Genomic DNA, 23920 nt, shown 5'->3' on the forward strand with positions numbered 1-23920 from the left:
TCATTGATCTATAGAGATCTCTGGAGAGCAATGACCCTCACCATAAGGGGTCAGTGAAGAGGACTTGAAGATTAGGAGAACTGTACTCAGATAATTGATGCAAGCTGAGCTATACCCATTTGGTCACCCTTACCTCGCAGGTTTTTTTCCAGTAGATAATGCTAACTACCAAAGAAGTTTCAGGTTGAGGGTTGTCTACACCTGTAATTTTGGTATCAAGTTAAAATAAAAACAAGTTAAGCCAAATTCTGACATACACATATAAATTTATTAAATATAGATATCCATTGGCAATCAAACATAAAACAATTTATTACAACCTATATTTTAATCTCAGTGTGGTCAAAATCAATGTGGCCAGAAGTCGTGTGGTGCTTTTACTTGTTCTGACTACCACCTGGTATGAAACTTCACTTGAGGTGGATGTGAACAGGTAAGTAACACATATAGCTGTCCTTAGGCAATTGTGTTCTCCTGTATTATAGTTATAATTAAGTTCTCCTACATTATAAGTTGGATACATGGATCTTTTTAAGGTCAAGCTGTGTCCACTATCTTTGAGGAAATAGTTTACAAGCCTCACTCAATTCTTATATCATGATTCTTACATCTTGTGAAAGGAGAGGGGAGCCTCACTAAAGCATACAAGCAGATCTGCATATCTTAAACATACTAATCAATAAGCCACTAATTTCACCAGTGCAGAATTTTTTTTTTACATTCATCAGATTAATTATGAAAGCCTCAGGTGTAGATGGAGATGTATAAAAGAAGCCCTTGTAGTTGACACCAGTCTTTTTAATATGATGCCGAGTGAACACCATAGAATGTAGTTTTTAATTAGGGTAACTGAGATTTATATCAAAAACCAATAACATTCATAAAATAAAGCCATTTGTGGTAACTTACATATCTATACACACATATGTATATGTATATAGGTGTATGTGTACATATATGTGTGGATATAGGGTGTGTGTGTGTGTGTGTGTGTGTGTTTATTGTAATCCCTTTTCTTCCAGGGGACATCTGCTCTCTAGAATTAGGACTAAACATTTGTGACCTAGGGGGTTCCTGTAGTTTCTCCAGAAGTAATCCATCTTCTGGGAAGCCTCCATTTTAATCCCATTCACATTTTACTTTTAATTGCATCCTCAGTTAAAAAGTTATTTGTAGAAACTTTGTATAAAAAAAGAAACTTTGTATAAAATAATTCAGATTTATGTATTTGATATACTACAATTAGTGGATCTTTTTCATATGATATTTTCTTTCTCAAATAATTTATAAACTCATGCAGATAAAGGATTTTTTTTTCATTTTTCATTGCTCATCCATTCATATCACTAATTTTAGTGACATTTAGCTAGGTTTTTTCCATTCTCTCTTTTTCACTTGCATGCCCACAGCTAACTGGGCTCAATACTGTAAATGTTGAATGACTGAAAAACATCCTATTATGAAGCCATCTTTACTAAAGTTTGCACGTTTCTTTCCCTAATTTCAAAATGCCTTTTTCATTTTAGGTCACTCCAGGTAGCTTGTCTTACAGCATCAGTTCTCTGTTGATTCTCACAGCACGGGGCAAAGAAGAAATCACTGGATCAGGTATGGCTTCCAGTACAAAAAAAAGTACTCACTCAAATTAAATACATATACTACACTTCAGAGTGAAAGTTTAAAAATACTCTTACGATTGAGGCTATTGATTTTGGAAATTATTAGAAGTAGGAACCATTTTTTTCTGTACCACAAGATCTCTTTTGTGGAAAAGAAACTATTTATACAAGTACTTGTTAAAGCTTCTACATTGCAATTTACTCCAACTAATAATTACCCTATCAACACATATTCTGTCTAAATGTCTTTAGTCACAGTCCTTCTAATGTAATCTGGGTGTTCATTGTTCTTCTGTTTGATATGCACTGGAAGCTCCCAGCATTTTATTCTAATCAGTATTTGAATGCATTGTCTGTTGAAATGAAAGTAACAATGATTAGTAGGACAGATGTTTCCCTTGAATGTGAAAATGTAGGGGTTAAAACCACAAATTAAACTGAATATTCACAGTCTTTGCATGTATTTTTTCAAGATGGTTGGATACAAATTTTTGTGTAGTGAAAATCAGGTACCAGTCAAAGTTTAAAGATCTGTGACCTGCAAAATAGATGATATTTGGAAATAACTTTACTTTTATTGTCCACTCTGGAGAATAGACAAAGAACTCTAATATGTTGGTAACATGAAATGCTATTTGCCTTCAATGGATGGTGATTTTGACAAGGAGACTAGGAGAAACATGAAAGTAGAGAACAGAACAATCAGAATTTCATGCCAGGTGCATCCATGCATCAGGGAATTAACAGAAGAATTATAAGAGCTTACGAATGGATTGTCATTCATTAGTATATTACTATTGTTATTAATATTAGATGTGTCTTTGCTTTTTGATTGAAAATGCTATAAAAAATCAGTTGCATGTGACATTTAATTGTCAAAATTTGAAGACTGTGTAACAGAAATCTGATTTCTCTCATGTTGATATTTATCTCCTGTTTCTACATGTATTCCTTAGTTAATATTTTTTACTGGGATTTTATAAGGCCATGAGAAAAAAAAAATTAAATATAATGTATGTCTCAATGGCTAACTTTAATTTCATAATTGAGGAAATAATTGAGGCCAAGGTGATTCCCATTTTTGTTTGTAAAAACAGTGCAGATCTTCCTCTACTTAACGTGGAGTTATGTATGGGTAAATCCACTGTAAGTTGAAAATACTGTTAAGTTGAAAATCAGTTTAACACACTTAACTTACTTAACTTCATAGCTTATCCAGCCTACCTTCACATGCTCACAACACTTACATTTAGCCTACGGTCAGGGAAAATCACCCAACACAAAGCCTATTTTATAATAACGTGTTGAATATATCATGTAATCTATTGCGCACACTGCTGAAATTGAAAAACAGAATAGTCATTTGAGTATAGAATGGTTGTAAGTGTGTTGGTTGTTTACCCTGGTTATCTTGTGGCCACCTGGGAGCTCCGGCTTCACTACCATTACCCAGAATTGTGAGAACGTATCATAACACCTGCTGGCTAGCCTTGGAAAAGATCAAAATTCAAAGTATGGTTTCTACTGAATGTGTATTACTTTTGCACCTTCTTAAGGTCAAAAAATGCTAAATCAAACCATCACGAGTCAGGGATTGTCCATATTGTAACTTACACCTTTATTTAAATAAAGTTTGTGTTTATTCCTTCTCACAACCTTCACAAATAGTACCTGAAAATAGGTAATGAATACAGCTGCAGAATACAGATGATAGGCCCACTGGGGAAGAATGCCTAGTTAGCTAACCTCCCCAGGAAGAATAATAGGGTGAGCCTTAAAACCCTAATTTACAATGCAAATTGTAAGTTAACCACTTCAAGAGGGTTATCATATCTCAATCATCAGGCTGATAAGAGGTAGCCAATTGTTTTTTGTCTGAATTGCTTGAAGAGTTAATAAAAGGATGATGAGTGTTTTGGGGTAAGAATGATTCCTCTGTCTACTGACCTTCTCAGAGTTTGTACAGAATTACTATCTAAGTCTCTTTAGATAATGACCCATGGATCTAATCTCCATTTAAAGCTTTCTTCACATAGAATAAGAGGTTCAAAATGAAGCATCTTTGGAGTCAGTACCCATGATTAAGAGGTTATTAGTTTTCCTGGTCAAGAAGGTGGCACTACAGTGGGATTTCAGTGTTTCATGATGTCTTCCCTACTTCAAATCTTACACTTCCAACTCAAACGTGATATTGCCTTAGACTATGGTATTTAGTTAACATGTGCTGTTGTTTGTTTTAATTTCGTTAACTTAACCTAAGCCTATCATTCAACATTTGAAAACTGTGAAAAATCAAATAGATAATAAAATAATAATGTTTCATAGTTCATAAGACTGCCTCCGTGATTCTGGGCAAACCATTTAAATCTTCCTTTTTATTCACTGTATGAGAGGCCTTTGTTGGAGTAGGGATGACTCCTCTCATTGGGATATAGTATCTTTGTTTTAATTTTTTTTTTAGTATTAGATATTTATTTAAATATATTTTGGTTGATCCATTTGACAACTACATGAGTGTTTGATCTTTTTATAGCGTAAATAGAATAAGCTTTAGAGGCAAGTAGATTTAGGATTATATTCTATCCTCATCTTTTACCAACTGTGATTCCTTGCTACAGATGTCACATCTGTAAATGGTAGGGAACAATGATATTATTTAAAAGAGTTTTTCCAATGATTGAATAGGTAATATATTTCAAACTCTTAGTATACTGTGCAGCACAAAGGAAATACTCAACCCTGTTAACAATGATATTATTTATTTATTTTTATTTATTTATTTATTTTTTTAAATTTTTTTCAACGTTTATTTATTTTTGGGACAGAGAGAGACAGAGCATGAACGGGGGAGGGGCAGAGAGAGAGGGAGACACAGAATCGGAAACAGGCTCCAGGCTCTGAGCCATCAGCCCAGAGCCTGACGCGGGGCTCGAACTCCCGGACCGCGAGATCGTGACCTGGCTGAAGTCGGACGCTCAACCGACTGCGCCACCCAGGCGCCCCAACAATGATATTATTTAAAAGAGTTTTTCCAATGATTGAATAGGTAATACATTTCAAACTCTTAGTATACTGTGCAGCACAAAGGAAATACTCAACCCTGTTAACTATATCATGAAATTGCCTAGAATATTAATTAGCGTAGTATATGTATATATAGATTAATAGCATCACCACAAGGAATAAGGATGGCATATCTGTTCTCAAATAATTAGTATACAAAAAAAATCTTAACCCTAAAGGTACACTGAAGATAGATTGAAGTTTAAGATTTACAGTGCTTCAGGTTTTATCACTACTGACTATCATTGTAAGCACAGAAAACTAGGAGTATAGAATGTTCTATATATGGAGTTTAATATCTGTGCAAAACCAATGTAAAAAAAAAGCCACAGATATGATCTAGCACAAAGACTTTTCAGACTGGATTATTTGTTTGAATTTGTTTTATTTGATTTTTATGTGTGTTTATGGAACTAAACTATATATAAAAGTAATATAAGAGTTGATCTAAGGGTGCCTGGGGTGGCCCAGTTTATTAAGTGTCTGACTCTTGGTTCAGTTAAGGTCATGGTCTCACAGTTCGTGGGTTTGAGCCTCACATGGGGCTCTGTGCTTGATAGTGTGGATCCTCCTTGGGATTCTCTCTCTCCCTCTCTTTCTCCTCCTCCCACATGTTCTCTCTCTTAATATCTCTCTCTCTCTCTCTCTCTCTCTCTCTCTCTCTCTCTCCCCCTCTCTCTCAATGAGTAAATAAAAAAAGAAGTATAGGAGGAGGAGGAAGAAGAGCTGATCTATTTGGGAATGAGAGAAGCTCAAATTCTTGTTTCTTCTACTCTGTCACCAACCCATCCCTGAGTTAGCTCTGAAGACCCCCTGCCTGCAATGCTTAGAGAACACAATTTAGAAAGAAAGAAAGAAAGAAAGAAAGAAAGAAAGAAAGAAAGAAAGAAAGAAAGAAAGGAAGAAAAAAGGAAAACATTGACCTCGTCCAGTTCATTTCATTTTAAGATGGAGAAACTGAAGCCAAACATAGTGAAGTGACATGACCTAGGTCACACACTGAGAGAAGGACAGGTCTGGGTATGCTGACTCCTATCTATGGGATCATGTTGACTCTTAGAATATATTTATAGTTTAGGACAGCAAATGTGGCTTTGGGAAATGTGGCTATTCCTCCCTTTTTGCCAATGGTATCATTTTGGTGGGTGCAAATTAGTAGCAGTTTTCAAAGTATGGTACCCAACTAGCAACATCAGCCTAACTTTTAAAAAAAATACAAATTCTTGGGCCTACTCAAACCACCTATGTCAAAAATTCTGATTGTGGGGGGGGGGGGGTGCTGAGAACTCATGGATTAACAAGCTCTCCTGGGGCTATATTAAATAAATTATTTGGAAATCAGTTCCATCTGTAAACTAATCTCAATTACATGGCTTACCTACCAATAGGCAAAAACCACTATGAGAATACATAAAATTCTGAAAATAATTGAGAGGGAAATGAAATTTTGCTGATCACCTACCTTATGCAAGAAACTCTTTGATTTCTCTTAGTTATTTAATCCTTATAGCAACATTCTGAAGTATACATTATTATGTGAACTTTGATGGAAAAATTTGATTCAAAGGAAGTAACTTGTCTAAGATCATTCAACTGGAAGTTGCAGAGGTAGGATTTAAAGCCAGAAGTAATTGACTCCAAAGCTTTAAATCTTCCTATTATGTATTGAAACCCACTGGGTGTTACACACACCTGGGGTGGAGTAGCTACAACTCCAGGGGAAAAATCCATGCGTTCAATCTTTTCATCATTATGGAGTGCTTGTAATGTTGATTATACTTAGGATGTAATGTACCTCTTCTTGATGTTACGTGGAAACAATGTTTTGTCACTCTGACATGAGAATACCTTTTCTACTCTTTCGTTTTACTTACATCTATTTGAATATCTATCCCGAAATTTCTCAAAACTTGCCAAACGATGACAAGCTAATGTATATGTTTATGCTTATATTTTTAGCATTTCATGTAAGAAATAATATAGCTCCAATATGTCCCTTTTTGGGACATATAAAAAGTTGCTGAAAAATGAATCATTACCTTAGATATTATGTAAATAAAAATCATGTAAGTATTATGTAAATGTAATTACATATAGAAGTAATTATAGGGATATGCACTGCAAACTTCAGAGTTGTAATACAGGAAATTATAGGAGAGGGTAATTATATATCATGTTCCCTAAAGTTTCAACATCTAGGAAGAAATTCATCCATTTTTATATCTGAAAGAGACATTAAATATTTTATTGTGTTCGGCAGAAGGTGTGGTGAATGGGTGGTCTGATTAGGCAAGCAGAATATGAGTAGATATTGTGAATGTGGAGGATGTTTGTATTTTGGAAGCATATCGGTTCTAGAGCTGTTAAGACCTACTTGTCAGTTATAGACCTTGCTTGTTTCTACTTGAAACTGGTTTTCAGTGGGTGAAAGTTCTCCTTGCCTGCTCCACAATCTAGGATTCTGCCCATGAGAATGCCAGCTACAAAATCTAGTACCTGGTAATGTTCTGGAATATGGAACTTGATTGGGCAGGTTGTACCAATGGCTGCCAGAAGAAATATGACCTATGGAGGTAAATGAACAGCATTTAGAAGAGTAGTGGATGCAATATTAGTACATGGAGAGCTGTACCAAGGGTTGTGTCTGAAGTGTAATATGAAGTCTCGATATAGGAGAATGGAGCTAGAGAGTATAATGCAAAGCCAAATAAAACAGAGAAAGACAAGTAACTTTGATCTCACTCATATGTGGAATTTAAGAAACAAAACAGAGGCACCTGGGTGGTTCAGTTGGTTGAGCATCAGACTCTTGATTTCAGCTGAGTTCATGATCTCAGGGTTTGGTTCTTGGGATCGAACCACACATCAGGTTCCACACTGACAGCACACAGCTTACTTGGGATTCTCTCTGTCCTCTCTATCTGCCCTTCCCCTGCTCACTCTGTCTCTGTCTCTTTCTCAAAATAAATAAATAAAATATAAATAAATAAGCAAGCAAGCAAGCAAAGGGGGAGAGAGAGAGAGAGAGAGAGAGAAAGAGAGAGAGACCGACCAAGAAACAGACTCTGAACTATAAAAAACAGTTATAGGGGAGTGGGTGTGGGGAGGTGGGTGTGGAGGGGAGGGGAGGGGGTGTGGGGAATGGGTGAAATAGGTGATGGAGATTAAGACCGTGCTTATCATGATGAGCACCAAGTAATGTATAGAAGTGTTGAATCACTATATTATACACCTGAAGCTAAAATAATACTGTATGTTAACTATACTGGGATTAAAATTAAAAACTTAATAAAAAAAGAAAAGATCAGAAATAACAAGTTAATGAGATCATATTTGGAAGCAGAACAAGCAAGTAGTTCAGGTACTCAGTCTTTTTGAGGGACAACTGCATATTGATTTGTGAACCAGAGCAGCTAACTTTAAGACTCAAGACTCAAAGGATGCCTTCTTTCTAGGGCAAACATAGCAACCAATCACTGTACCTCACATATTCTATCCAAGTCCAGTTCTTTCATTTTTCTAAGTAAATGTCTCCCTGATTTCTTTACTTCATTCCACCTCCACTGCTGTCATCATACACCATGCCAGCATCATCTTTTGCCTGAACAGTTGCAATTTCCTCCTAACCTATTGCCTCATTGCCACTTACTCTCTCCACAATCTAGTTTTACATACTGCAGCCAAAGTTATTAATCCTACGTCACTCCATGCTTTTAGGGAAAATACTAAAGTCCTTAAAATGATCTACAAGTCTCTGCATGATATTAACCCTGCTTACTTCTATAGTCTTACGTGATGAGCCTCTCAGCCCTCCTCCCTCTGCAACTCAATACTGTCCAATTTCAGTTTCTTTCGGTAACATGCCTTTCTGCATAGAAGGCTTTCTCCATTACCCTTTTCTCTTTTCGGACTTATAGGTCTCAATTCAAGTATTGTTTCCTTAGGAAACACTCCCTTTACTACTTTATCCTGAAACACACACACATACACACACACACACACACACACACATGCACATACACTTCTGGTCTTCTGTTATATTTCCTTACAGCTGCTGGGTTGTTTTTTTTTTTTCTTTTTCTCTCACATAACTAATTACTTTGCAATTATGTATTTGTGTGTTAATGTGAATAAATAAATGCCTATCTCTCCAACTAAACAAACTACATGAAAACAGGAACCATCCCTTTTTTCATTCTAGAGCTCAGCTCAGTGGCTGCTGGAATTGTTTGCTAAGCAAAATCTTAGATATGAAGCCAAAATTGTAAGTGATGAAAGAAAAAAAAAGATAAATTCACCAAATTATAAAACTTTTGCCCTATAAACAATATTAATAAGGTGAAAAGAAGACCCCATGAATGAGAGAAAAGTTTTGGATATTATATATGTGGCAAGAGTCTTGTGTTTAGAATGTATAAATGACTATTATAGCTCGATAATAAATAAATAACAAGTAAGACTACAAATAGTAAAAATGGACAGAGAATATAAATAGACATATTTCTTCAAAGATAGTATACATGTGGTCAGTAAACATGTGATGAAATGTACAACATTACCCATTAGGGAAGTGCAAATTAGAACAACAATGTGATGTTACTTCATGGCCATAACTGATAAAAATTAAGGATAGTGACAAATGTTGGCAAGGCTATGTAAAAATTGGAATCCTCATACATTTCTGGTAGGGATGTAGAATGGTATAGCACTTTGGAAAATACTTTGGCTTGTCTTCAATGAGTTAAACATAGAATTGTTCTATGACTTCTAGCAATTTCACTCCTAGTAATATACCTAAGATAATTTAAAACATGTTTCCATATTAAACTTTATACGTAAATGTTTATTATAACAATACTCAAAATGGGCCCAAAATAGAAACTGCCCAAGTTTCCATCAATTGATGAATAGGTAAACAAAATATAGTGTATTTATATGATGGAATATTATTCAGCAATAAAAAGAAATGGAATGCTGATACATGCTACAACATGGAGGAACCTTGAAAACATTGTGCTAAGTGAAATAAATCAGTCTCAACAGACTATAAAAGACCAATTATGGTGTCATTCCATTTGTATGAAATGTCCAAAATAGAGAAACATATGGAGAGGGAAAGTAAATTAAGGTTTGCCTAAGAGTAGGCAGGAAAAATATTGGGAGGAAATAAGGAGTGATCATGGATACTTATTTATGTGATATTCAAAAGTTTATAAAATTAGACTGTCATGGTGCTTGCATAACTCTGTGAATATGCTAAATATCATTGATTATATATTTTATTTTATCTTAATTTTTGTTTTATTTTAGAGAGAGTGAGAGAGCACGCCCAAGTGGGATAGAGGCCAGAGGGCGTGGGAGAGAGAATCTTAAGCAGACTCCACACTTACTGTGGAGCCTATGGGTACAAAAAGATCCCACAACCCTGAGATCGTGACCTGAACCAAAATCAAGTCAGACATTCAACTGACTGAGCCACCCAGGCACCCTTGATTATGCATTTTAAATGGGTGAATTGTAGCATATGTATAAATAAAGCCATTAAAGTTTTTTGTCATGACTTGAAAAGACAATCGCTTATATAAAATGTGTGGGTACATTATTTGCACTGAAGGGTCAAAACCTGTCAACACACATGCCCACTAAAAGTAATGCACAACACCAGACATGGAAACTACATGAGTATATATATATTACAAAAAAAGAATCTTCTATTTAAGTATATTTAAAAGATAATTATTTAAAGCAAAAATATTAACAACATATTATGAATTTTATATCATACAGAGAAGCAAAATATATGACAATAATAGTGAAACTGCAGGAGGGAAGAAATGAGAGTCTATTATTGTAAGGTTCTTACACCATATATGAAGTATTATCCTAGTACTTAAAGGTAGACTAATAAATCAAAGATACATGCTATAGGGGCATCTGGGTGGCTCAGTCAGTTGAGTGTCTGATTCTTGATTTTGGCTCAGGTCATGCTCCCAGGGTCATGGAATCAAGCCCCATGTCAGGCTCTGTGCTGAGCTTTGAGGCTGCTTAAGCTTCTCTCTCTCTCCCCCTCTGTCCCTCTCCCCTGCTCATGTGTTCTCTCTTTCTAAAATACACACACACTCACGGCCCCCTATATATATATATATATATATATATATATATATATATATATATATATATATAAAGATCTATGCTATAAATTCTACAGCAACCACTAAAATAATAAAATGGAGATATAGCTAAAAATGAAGTAAAAAGCAATTAAAAATAGTTAATACAAAAGAAGGCATGATGAGAGGAACAAGACTACTAAGAATATATGAGACAAATAGTTAAAATGATTGTAGATTTAAAACCAGCATCAATAAACTCATTAAATATAAATGGATATAAATGGATTAAATACCTCAATTAAAAGTTAGAGATTGTGAGATTAGGCAAAACTGTATTTTAAATACAAGTAAGATACATTAAATATAAAAATACAAATACGTTACAATTAAAAAAAAATAGAAAAACATGTCATGCTAACACTAAGCACAGAAACAGCTGCAGTAGACATCAGACAGAATACATTTCAGACAGAAATACTACAAGGAAATTGAGGGTCATTCATAATTTTAAAGGTGATAACTCAGAAAGTGGAAGTAACAATTATAAGCCATTGTGTATGTACCAACAGAGCTTCAAAATATATGAAACAAAATCTATCAGAACTCCAAGTAGAAATCAATAAATAATTATCATAATTTGATATTAGAATACTTCTCATAAGAAATAGGACAAGTCAACAGAAAATCAGTAAGGTTATAGATGAATAACACTAAAAACCAACTTGACCTAATTAACATTTATAGAGTACCCCAATGCAGTTGGAGTGGACTATACATTCTTTTCAAGTACACATGAAACCTTTAACAAGATAGACCATATTCTGGCCCAAACATGTATTTCAGTACATTTAAAATAATTACAGTTACACAGTATGTTCTATGACTATAATGAAATGAAATTAGAAATCGGTAACAAAGATACATGGAAAATCCCCAAAATTTGAAAACTAAATACCACACCTAAATAACCCATGGCTCAAAGAAAAAATTAAGAGGAAATTCAGGAAGTATTTTGAACTGGATGAAAATGAAAACAAAACATCAAAATTTATGGGATTTACCTAAGACAGAGCTTATAGGAAATTTTAGACATTCTAAAATGTCTATTTTAGAAAATAAGAAGAACATGAATGACTTTAGCTTCTACCTTAAGAAACTAATAAGAAAAAAATTAAATACAAGGTAAGCAAAAGATAGGAAATAGTAAAGATTCAATGCAATCTCCCTCAATGAAAAGAAGACAGAAAAAACATTAGAGAAAATCAATGAAACAAAAAGCTTATTCTTTGAAAACATAAGAAAAATTGATAAACCTGTAGCCAGACTAATCTAGCATAAAAATAAAATAGACACATATTACTGACATCAAGAATGTGCAAAGTGAGTATGACAACTAACTTCATACCAATAGATTTGGCAACTTGGGTGGAATGGACAAATCTCTTGAAAGATACAAAGTACAAGTGTCCCCAAAATTACAGTCTTTGCAGGTGTAATTATTTAAGTATCTTGAGATGAAGTCTTCCGGGACTTAGACCCTAAATCTGATGACTGATGTCTTTATAAGAGAAAGAAGAGAGATTTACCCATGGAGAGACACAGGGAAGAAAGCCATGTGAAGACTGAGGCAGGGCTTAGAGTTATGCTGCCACAAGCCAAGGAATTCCAGGAGCCACCAGAAAGTTGCCAAAGGCAAGGAAGGGTTCTCTCCAGATCTTTCAGAGAGAGTTGGCCCTGCTGAAACCTTGATTTCAGACTTCTGGACACCAGAAAGTGTGAGAAAATAAATTCCTGTTGTTTCAAGCCACCCAGTTTGTGTCAGTGCATTACAGCCATTCTCATTCAAAAATAAATTGATAAAGTAAGTGATAATATAACTATTAACAAAATTGAATTTGTACTTAATAACCTCCCACAAGGAAATGTTCATGCCAAAATGGTTTTATTTGTAAATTCCAGCAAACATTTAAAGGAGAAATAGTATTAATTCTTAATACAAATTATTATCGGAAACTGAAGAGCTATGTTTCTCAGCTAATTATTTCAAGCCAGTGTTACCTTACTGCCTAAATCAGACAAACTATTACTGCAGAGTAATATCCCTCGTGAACATATATGAAAAAAATTTCTTTTACATTTTTTATTTGTATTGAGACAAACAGCAGGGAAGGGGCAGAGAGAGAAGGAGAGGAAGAGAATCTCAATCAGGTTCTGTACCATCAGCCCAGAGCCTGACTCAGGGCCCTGTCTCATGAACTATGAGATCATGATCTGAGCTGAAATTAAGAGTCAGTCACTTAACCGACTGGGCCACCTAGGTGCCCCACGTGAAAAAAATTCTTAACAAAATTTCAGCAAAATCCAATAATATGTAAAATGGGTAATTCTTGCTACACAATTGGAGCTTATTACAGGAATGCAAGGTTGACTTAAACAGTAAACCACGTAACCATCTCAATAGAGGTGTAGAAAGTATTTTTAAAACTTATTCCTGATTAACTTGGACAGGAAGGGAAATTCCTCAGCCTGTGAAACAGTATAGAATGTTGAAAGGCTGAATGTTGCTCCCAGAGATCAGGAACAAGGTAAGAATGTCTGTCTTAACACTTGTTTTCCACATTATGCTGAAGACTCTAGTATATGCAATGAGGAAAAAAAGAAAAAGAAGAAGAGAGAGGGAGATAGAAAAGATACACAGATTGAGATGGAAAAATTAAAACTGTCTTTATTTGCAGATGGTATAATTGTCCATGTAAAAAAAAAATCCTACGGAGGCTATAAAACAGCTACTAGACTCTAGTAAGTTTAGCAAGGTTGCAGGATACAATTAGAAATTTACTGTTAGTTTTTAACATTCTACTTAAAGTAGCATCAGGGCATCTGGGGGGCTCAGTCAGTTAAGTGACAGACTCTTGGTTTCTGCTCAGGTCATGATCTTGTGGTTTGTGAGTTCAAGTCCCACATTGGGCTCCACAAGCTAGTAGCATGGAACCTGCTTGGGATTCTCTCTCTCTCTCTCTCTCTGCACCTCCCACACTCATGCTGTCTCTGTCTCTCTCAAAATAAATAAACGAACTTAAAAAAAAAGGAAAGTAGTGTCAAAAATGTGAAATGATTAGGGAAAAATCTGACAGAAGATGTGCAAGACTTATATCCTGAGAAGAAACAAAAAATATTCCTGAAAGATTTTGAAGACCAAATCAGTGGAGAGATAATCTGTGTTCATGATTGGTAAGAATCAATATGAACATTTTAATTCTCTTCAAATTTGTCTGTGGATTCAATGCAATTCTAATAAATTTCCCATAAAAAAACATTTTTTTTTTGGTAAAAATTGACAAGCTGATCCTAAAATTCATATGACAATACAAAATACTTGGAGTAGCCAAAACAACGTTGGAAAAGAAGTATAAAGTTGGAAGAATTATACTACCTGATATCAAGACTTACTATAATGCTCCTGGACTAATACAGTGTAGTAGCAGCATAAAGACTTATGGATCAATGGAACAGAATAGAGATCCACAGATATAGATCCATACATTTATTTACAACTGGGGTTTTACAAAAGCAATTCATTGGAGAAAAGATAGTCTTTCCAACAAATGGTTTTGAAACAATTGGCTATTCATACGCAAAAATGTGAACTTGGATTCATACCTCTTACTATACACAAAAATTAACAAAATGGATCATATATCTAAATTTTAAATATAAAACTGCAAAACTTCTAGAAGAAAATGGGAAAAAACAGTCAGTGTGGCCTTGGATTAGGCAAATTTCTTAGATATGACGCTGCAAGCAAGATCTATAACAGTTATAATAAATTAGAGTTCATCACAATTAAATGTTTGCTCTTTAGAAGACAATAAGATTATTTAAAAACTAGAGACATGGAAAAGGTATTTGCAAATCAAATATCCGATGAAAGATTTCATTCCATAATATATAAAGACCTCCAAATCTTAATTATAAGAAGTCAACTAAATAAATAACAAGTGAAAGATGTTTACATAAACTTCATCAGAGAAACATATGTATAGTAAGTAAGCATTTGTCATTAATCATTAGGGAAATATAAATTAAAACCACAAAAGATAAAATAAAACCACAAAAGATGCCACTCTACACCTTATTCGAATGTCTAAAATTAAATGGAACGATGACAGCAATTGTTGACATGGATGTGGAGCAGTTAGAAATCTCATGTCCTGCTGGTAGGGAGGCAAAGTGGTAAAAACCCTTGAAAAAACATTTTGGTGATTTCTTAGAAAGTTAAAAACACTTCCCAATTGATACAACCATTACATTCTTAGGTATTTACCCATGAAAAATTAAAGTATACATCTATATGAAGACTTATAGATGAATGTTTATAGCAACATTTGTATCATCCCCAAACTGGAAACCACCCAAATATCCACCAACAGGTGAATGGATAGATATATCAGCTGTGGTGTAGCCATACAACAGAATCCCACAATAAAAGACAATAAAAATAAACTTCTGACATGCAGTAATACAGAAGAATGTCATAATAATTTTCTGTGATGAAGAAGCCATATAAAAGAGCAGATATTATTTGATTTCTATTTACATAAAATTCTAGAAAGTAGACATTAATCAGCAGTGGCAAGAAACAAATCAGTAGTTATCCAGAAACTAAGAATTAGGTAGGAGTGTTTTTTTATTTATTTATTTATTTATTTATTTTGTTTTAAATTTTTTTTTCCAACGTTTATTTATTTTTGGGACAGAGAGAGACAGAGCACGAACGGGGGAGGGGCAGAGAGAGAGGGAGACACAGAATCGGAAACAGGCTCCAGGCTCCAAGCCATCAACCCAGAGCCTGACGCGGGGCTCGAACTCACGGACCGCGAGATCGTGACCTGGCTGAAGTCGGACGCTTAACCGACTGCGCCACCCAGGCGCCCCAGGAGTGGTTTTAAAATAAGGAAGAAGATGGGGCACCTGGGTGGCTCAGTCACTTAGGTATCCTACTTCAGCTCAGGTCATGATCTCACTGTTTGTGAGTTTGAGCCCCGCTTTGGGCTCTGTGCTGACAGCACAGAGCCTGGAGCCTGCTTCTGATTCTGTGTCTCCCTCTCTCTCCGCTCCCACCAGCTGCCCCCCGCTCACACTCTTTCTCTCTCAAAAGCAAGTAAACATTAAAAAAAAAATAAAATAAGGAAGAATAATTTTTGGATATATGGATAATGGGTAATGGGTATATTCATTATCTGAATATTGGTGATGATTTCAGGAAATATATCTATATCTATATCTAAATCTATATCTATCTGTATCATCTATATCTCTATCTATGTATATATTAATGATTATCAAACTATACATTTACAGCACAAAAGTTTGAAAGAGCTGAAAAATAAATATTGAGACAGACAATGGTAGCAAAGAGAGCAAGAGTGGTGTACAAGTCTTCCTCCCCACTCCCCCCATCCTTCTCAGGGCCTTAGACTTTATTCTTCAGGCAGTGTAGAGCCCTTGAAGGTGGTTAGTGGGCCAGTTACATTATTTGCATTTTAGCAGTGTGATTGGCAGCAGTGAAGGGAGAGGACTGGCAACACACATTCTTTTTTTTTTTTTTTTTAACATTATAATGGAATTGCAACAAATGTTCCAAATAATCTCTGCAGGATTTCCAGTGAAACCAATTAGCATATATTTGAAAAAGCGCTGGTGGGGTTAGGGACTTACTCTGTAGCCATTAAAACAAATTGGCCCACACTGGCATACAAACTAGTAAATGGCAGTGACTGAAAACTAAGCCTGTCTGATTCAAAGCTATTTCTCTTTCCACTACACATGCCCTCCCCTACCTGGGTACAAACCTCATTCCAAAACTTAATGGGAAATTTTCAGAATTTTCAAGACTTTTCTCAAATCAGAATGTAGACTGGATGTTATATAATGCCACGGTCTGCTGCAGTGGTTCTTAATGAAAGCTGAGTAGGCTATACCAATAATGGATTACATCTACAGCTTTTTATTTGAGAATATAAGTCACATTCCAAGATCATCCCCAAAGTGACACAGATTAAAAGTGATTAAAATGGGAATTCACTGTCTTGCATGGCTTACTGTGGGCCACTGTGGGCACAGTGCTCCATATTGATTCCAGAGCAGTATCTCTAATATAACCCAGCTTAGATTGCTTCTCAGAAAATCTCTAAGATTTAGCAAGCATAGAAAGCAAGAATGCCAAACTTAAATTTATTTGGCAAAGGAGAGGTTAAACTTGAAAATTAGCAGTCTTCTGGAAACATGAAAAGTAGTTACCCCTATTCCATCCTATTTGGAATTCTTTGAAGGAATTTGACATTTTGACAATCTGAAATGTCAGTCATTCATTCTGTGGCAAATGCATAGAAACCTACATAAAATTTGCCTGTTTGGCTTTTCAGATCTGTTGAACAAAAACCCTCTTTGGACTTTGGCTAATAGTACTAATCAAAACTTTAATAATAGACTTGTCATTTACTCTTTTTTATTATAAGTTGGATGGGACTGGAGTTTGCTGGTGCAATTTTCACACAAAAGAATGAGCGATGAGTGTTTCAGACTTGTTACAAAATCATGTTTGCAGGCAAGATAGAGAAGGGAATAAAGCTGGGCCTAAAGATTAAGAAATTCCTTTCTAATTTGGCTAAATTTTACTTAGTTGGAGAGAGAAAAAAAGATTAGTTCTCATTCACTCATTGGTCCCCATTCATTTATTGACCCTAATGTGCATTATCATGCATTAAGCAGAACAGTTAGACCATAGTGTGAACAGATTTTTAGACAACACTGGATTCAAACTCTGACTTTCTGCACCCTGTCTCTGATAAATTTCTTTATATTCCTAAGTATCTTTTCCTTATTTGTGAAATTAACTGTAACAGTAATGCACATCTGAAAGGATTTCTGTGAGAATCGTATTGTACCGGGCATCCACACCACTGAGCTCAGCTATCCGCACTGTGCATGTTGTCGTTATATGTTCATGTTGTTGTGGCGTAGCTGAATAGTGCAGAGTAGTGGGAATGAATACTGTAGGCCAGGTACTTTGCATGTGCTATCTTGCTTACCCTTCATAGCATTCCTTTATTTCTTTCATTTTACTAGTGTGAAAACAGAGGCACAGAGCATTGAAGAAACTTTTTAAAAATCATTCAGTTCATAAGTGGCAGAACTTAAATCAAGTTTCTGCTGGGTTCCAAACCCATGTGTTTTCTACTCTTCGTTGCTGTTTTCTAACTTAATATTAAACATAAAAGAAAATATAAGAAATGTTCATTTATTAGTGGCAATCTTTTGGATTTGCTCTTTATACCAACCAAATCGGCATATTTATATCAGTATCTGTATAAAACATTGAATTGCAAAAGCAAATGTAAATTTTCTTACTTAACATGATTTCCCAGAGAATTTCCCAATGGATATGCCCTCTTTTCTCCTATGTCTATATAGATGAGTTTTGGTGGAATTTTCCAGCCATGTTTATGGTGATTGTGCTTGCTCATTCAAAATTCCAGTGTTCTGGAAGCAAATATTGTTTTTTCTTAAAATTACAAGTAACCCTTATATATTAAGCACTAAAGTTATATTGAAGCAGGCAGTCTGAGAAGACTGGCCCTATTTCAGGCCATATAGTACAGTGGTTGGGTAAGTGAAGCTAATTTGGGTCAGAGAGATTCACACTCAAAGCTCCATCTCAGTCATTGTCTACAAGTGTGGTTATGGGTAAGTTCATTTTTCAGGTTGTTTCCTTAACTGTTAAGTAGAAATGAGAGGTAACAAATAGCATCTATGCATGGGACTGTTTTAAGGATTAAGTGAGATCCTGGTCCAGATTAATTAGCCCAGTGCCCGGCAAGTAGCACTGAATAAACTATGGATGTGATTGTCGATGCTGTGTGGTTGTAGAGGTCTCCACGGCCAGTTCTTTTCAAGTTCAAGTAAAACATTCTGACAAATAGCCCATCCACAAGGATAGATAAATCTGTGAAATGATGTTTTGATGGAAAATGTTTCCTAGAAATTTCTTCATTTTCAGTTCTCTATTATTCATATTACGTCAGAGAATATTTTCAATTAAGTGTTCATGCACACATAAAAACTGTCAATCTTCATTTGAAAAAAGAGGAGTTCTTTGTGAAAAATCAACATATAGCTAGCCTTTCTTACCTGCTGTAGGAGTGAGAAATGGGGTTTAAAAGTTGCAGCCCCTGGGGGGTATCAAGCTCAACCTGAAATACCAAATTCATCAAAGTATACAGTAGTCTGTACATTTATAGAAGAGGACAGGACTCCTTCATCAAAAGATAATGTGACCCAATACCCAGGTTTTGGTTTCTAACACCATGCTCCAACAGAAAGTTCCAATAGTCCTTGAACGGAACAATGGCAGATTTTAGAGCTGGGACATAGAATATACAAACTAACCCTGGGGCATCTAGTAGTGCTAGAAACTAAGGAATTGATCAGAACACAAAATGATGAAGAAATGAAAAAAAGCCATCTGAAACAGCTCCCAATGGCCAAAGATGCAACAATTTAGTCACAAAATAATGTAGTATTACCCTCTACATCTGAGTACAAAATAAAGTGTACGCTGATATAAATAAATGATAAAACATAAATAGAGAAAAGGAATAAATCTCCCACACAGAATTTCAGATAATTTATATAAAAACTTGCCCTTCTATTCTTTGATTATGGACTACACTTAGTGACTTGATTACAAAGAGCACAGTATGGAAAAGAGGAAAAATAACTTTATGGTAGAGAATCCTGGCAAATACTACGTTAGATAGGTGATTAATGTCAACACCAGTGATAAATCAGATGTTGATCACATGTACCACTGATATGTGTTGAGAATAGCACTTCACCTGTGGAGGGTTTCCTTCTCAAAGCTTATAATCCCAGTCTAACCATAAGGGAAAAAAAATCACACAAACCTAAATTGAAGAACACTCTGTAAAATGTCTGACTTCAAAACTGTCAGGGTCATCAGGGAAAATCAGAAACTGTCAAAGCCCAGCAGCCTAAGAAGACCTGACAACTGAATGTAACGTGGTATCCTGAATGGAATCTTGGAATAGGAAAAGGGCATTAAGAAAATCTAACAAACTATGAATAAAGTATGGAGTTTAGTTAATAAGAATGTGTCAATATCGGTCCCATTGATTGTGATGAATGTGCTGTAGAAAATATACATGTTAGCAGTAGGAAAAATCAGGTGCAGTGTAGACAGAAACTTCTATCTTTCCAATTTTTATGTCAACCTGAAATTATTCTAAAAAAAAAAAACACATAATGTGCAAGGCACATTATAAATGTGCCTTGTGTTATAAAACACAAGTGTTGTAAAATGTGTTATAAAACACATATGTGCAAGGTATAACTAGCTTTGAATTGAAGTTATTCTTTTAACATTTATTACTAAAAATTTAAATTCCTTTTAAAAATTATTCTCATTGTCCAATATGGCAGTTACTATCCACCTGAGGCTACTGAGCTCTTGAAATATGGCTCATGGAAAATGAGATGTGTTTTAAGTGTAAAATGCACACCTGATTTGAAAGACTTAGTTCATACAAAAAAAAAAGAATGTAAAATATTCTCATTAATAATTTTGTTATTGATTACCTACTAAAATGATATTTTGGATATGTTGGATGAAATAAAATATATTATTAAACTAATTTTGCTTGTTTTTACTGTTTTAATGTAACTACTAAAACGTTAAAATTTTTATGCGATTCACATTATATTTCAAAGCTATTGACGAGGACATGTTTGGGTATTTTAGAGGAACAGAGCATGTATTCTCTGTGTTTACTTAAAATGTTGGTTTATATGTGATTTTCCACATTTTGTTGTTGTTATACATATTTTTTTTAATGAAAGATAACCCAAGAACTTAAAGACAAAATCAAAATCAAAAGTTATAGCCTTTGGAGGAGATTTTTACATATCGTTATTAATTTGCCTGAGATGGCACCTGAGACTAGACTGGGCCTATTTAGTCTGATGGATGGTCTTGGAGGCTAACACGTCACCTCAGATGTCACCTGCAGCACCCATCTGTTGTGCTGTTAAGATTGCTCTGTGCATTATCTTCCCTTGCAGATTCTATGAGATGCCCCATAGTGTAGCAAAAACAAAGTAGAGAAATGTTCTTTCTCCCTTTTTATCTAAAACTGTATGTGCTCTTCCAGTGAACAATGGGTAGCTATATCCCAGCCTTACAAATTCTCATCCGTTGCCTGAAGTAAATGGTATTTTATGTAAGTAAAAGAACACTGATTTTACCTACACCCTGCCTTCTGGGTAATTCCTGGCGATTAAAAACCAACCAGCCAGCCAAAAAAAATCTAGCATTTCCTTCCTTTTATACCTGAAGACGTCCTCATTCTTCAAACCTAGCTCTAGGCATCTGTTACTGTGAAGATTTTTTTCATCACAATCTTAAATATCTCCATGCTCCCAGGACACTGGCTGAAAAACACTGTCTTTGACAATACTGTAACATGTTCCTGACAGGACGGTAGAGCTGCATCTCGCTCATTCAATTTTGAGATCCTTGGCCGAAGAGACCAAAGAGACATGGTGGGAAAGGATTTTTGAAACTAATCTGGGTGCCAGCCCTTGCTTTGGACAAAATCCAATGAAGAGTCAAATCAATATATGGAAAACTAAAAATATCAACATGAAACAATAGGTACTTAATGAATGAGTAGATGAATGAATGATCATAATAATACCATCTTTTACTTACATATATAGGTCAAGTTCCTGAACATACTACTTAACTCAACTTACATTTACACAGGTCTTGTTTGCAATCTTCTACCTCTTCCCAAATATAATAATTCTCCCTACAATCTACCTTGTTATGTGCCATACTTTCTTTCAAAATTATTAAGCAGTACTATTTTGCCCATATAATGCTGATGAGTCTATTACAGATTTTAATGGCTAGAGCTAATTGTGGAAGAAATAAGAAAATAAGAGAGGACTTGGTATCCTAAGGCAAGACAGATTAGCTTGGGCCTCTAGTAGATCACAGTGGAGCACAGGATTTGGATGGAAGCATTGAACTTACTTTGGGTAGCTATAATTGAACCTCATTGCATTCCTGTTATTCAGCAGAAGAAGAAAACAGTTGCTTTTAATACAGCTAACAGAACCCTTAAAATATATTTTTGAAATAAAATAATCATTGATGAAGCTTTTTGGGAGTGACAGTGGGGTTCTTAGGGCCCAGAGCCGACAGCCAAGAAAGAATTCTTGAGACGTCTTTAGTGCAAAATAGGTGATTTTATTTAAAGCATAGGGACAGGACCCATGGGCAGGAAGAGCTGCCCAGGGACCATGAAGAGAGACAGGTTATATACTATGCAGTTGGGGAGGTAAAGTCTGGGGGAAGTTTCCAGTGAGATTTTCATATGCTAAAGAAGACTCACAGGATACTGGAGGCCAAGCTATTGTCAAATTAGGGTTGTTTCTCCCTCTAGCAAAGCATTAGCATTAAGACAGTAGGGAGTTCCTGTAGAAACTCTGCCAGCCTCAAGTATTTGTCAATGGTTATAAGGAAATTTAATTTTACCTGCCATTTCCTTCTGTCTTTGTTTCCCACATCAATCACAATATGTTATAAAATAGGAACATCTACTTACCCAGAGAACAAAAAAAGGAAGCTCACAGAGTGGTAAAGATATTTTCAGTATATTATGTCTGACACAGGACTTATATCCAGAAGACCTGAAGAACTTCTATAAATCAATAGGAAAAAGGTGGTCAACCCAATGGACCAGTGGGGCGAAGGATTTGGGTATTTCACACACAAAAAAGGATATCCAAATAGCTATCAAAATATATGAAAAAATTGTTCAACTTCACTGGTCATGAGGGAATATAAATTAAAAACATAATGCTTTGGGGCGCCTGGGTGGCGCAGTCGGTTAAGCGTCCGACTTCAGCCAGGTCACGATCTCTCAGTCCGTGAGTTCGAGCCCCGCGTCGGGCTCTGGGCTGACGGCTCGGAGCCTGGAGCCTGTTTCCGATTCTGTGTCTCCCTCTCTCTCTGCCCCTCCCCCGTTCATGCTCTGTCTCTCTCTGTCCCAAAAATAAATAAACGTTGAAAAAAAAAATTAAAAAAAAAAAAACATAATGCTTTATCACTACATATCCATCAAGCTAAGATGAACTAGATGGAACATATCAAATGTTGGCAAGGATGGGAATGAACCAGAACTCTCCTACACTTGCTGGTAAAATTGCAGTTTGGTACAGACATTTGTAAACTGTTTGAGAATGTCTACTAAACCTGACCATTAAACGTAACCTGAGCAATTCACTCCTGCCTAGCTTTATACTCAACAGAATGCATTTTCATGTTTACCAAAATCTACATACTAAAACATGTATCACAACTTCGTTTGTGACAGCCCCTAATTGGAATCTACACAAATGTCAGTCAACAAGAAATGGATAGTAGTTGTGGCGTGTTCATACAACGGAATATAAAGCAATGAGAATTGGGTGATCTCCAACTATGTTCACAAAGATAAATGAATCTCACAACATAATATTGAGGAAAAATTCAGACAATATAAACACTGTAATAATTCATTTTATATTAAATTAAAAGCAGGTAAACCTAATATATTTTGATTGAATCGGATCAAAGTTACTTCTGGATGACAGGTGGGATTGTGACTGGATGAGTACAAAAGGGGTTCTGGGTGCTGATTATGGTCTGGATATCCTTGCTAATTACATGAGTTGTGTTTAGTTGCAAAAATGTATCAAACTATGTATCAAACGGAGAAGCAAATGATTCCAATAGGAACATTTACGAATACAGAGCTGCACTACAAATCCTTGTCCATTTTAGGTGTGGGCAAACATGGAGAATAACACAGTCCAGGAAGCACCTCTATGAGGTTGCATAGGAATGCAGCCTTTACACAGGTGCACTTGGATTACTAAGTAGTTAACATTAACAGAGAGCTACTCTAGACACTTTCCTGAGAATTTATATGCATTTTGCCATTTAATCTGCCCAGCAATCTCAAGAAGTAGAAATTATCTTCATTTTATAGAAAAGAA

General features: G+C 35.4%; 1 protein-coding gene across 4 annotated transcripts in view; it reads left to right on the forward strand.

Annotated features, from left to right (window-relative positions):
* The window catches only part of TENM4 (teneurin transmembrane protein 4), a 2911279-nt gene that overhangs the window by 741210 nt on the left and 2146149 nt on the right, over positions 1-23920 (forward strand). For all 4 annotated transcript variants that reach the window (XM_045483835.1, XM_045483839.1, XM_045483838.1 and 1 more), the window contains exon 4: positions 1527-1608. The gene's annotated coding sequence lies outside the window, so the exon portion shown is untranslated. The remainder of the gene's footprint in view (positions 1-1526; positions 1609-23920) is intronic.

The sequence above is a fragment of the Leopardus geoffroyi genome, chromosome D1 (assembly GCF_018350155.1).
Source record: "Leopardus geoffroyi isolate Oge1 chromosome D1, O.geoffroyi_Oge1_pat1.0, whole genome shotgun sequence".
In the NCBI taxonomy this organism is placed as follows: Eukaryota; Metazoa; Chordata; class Mammalia; order Carnivora; family Felidae; genus Leopardus; species Leopardus geoffroyi.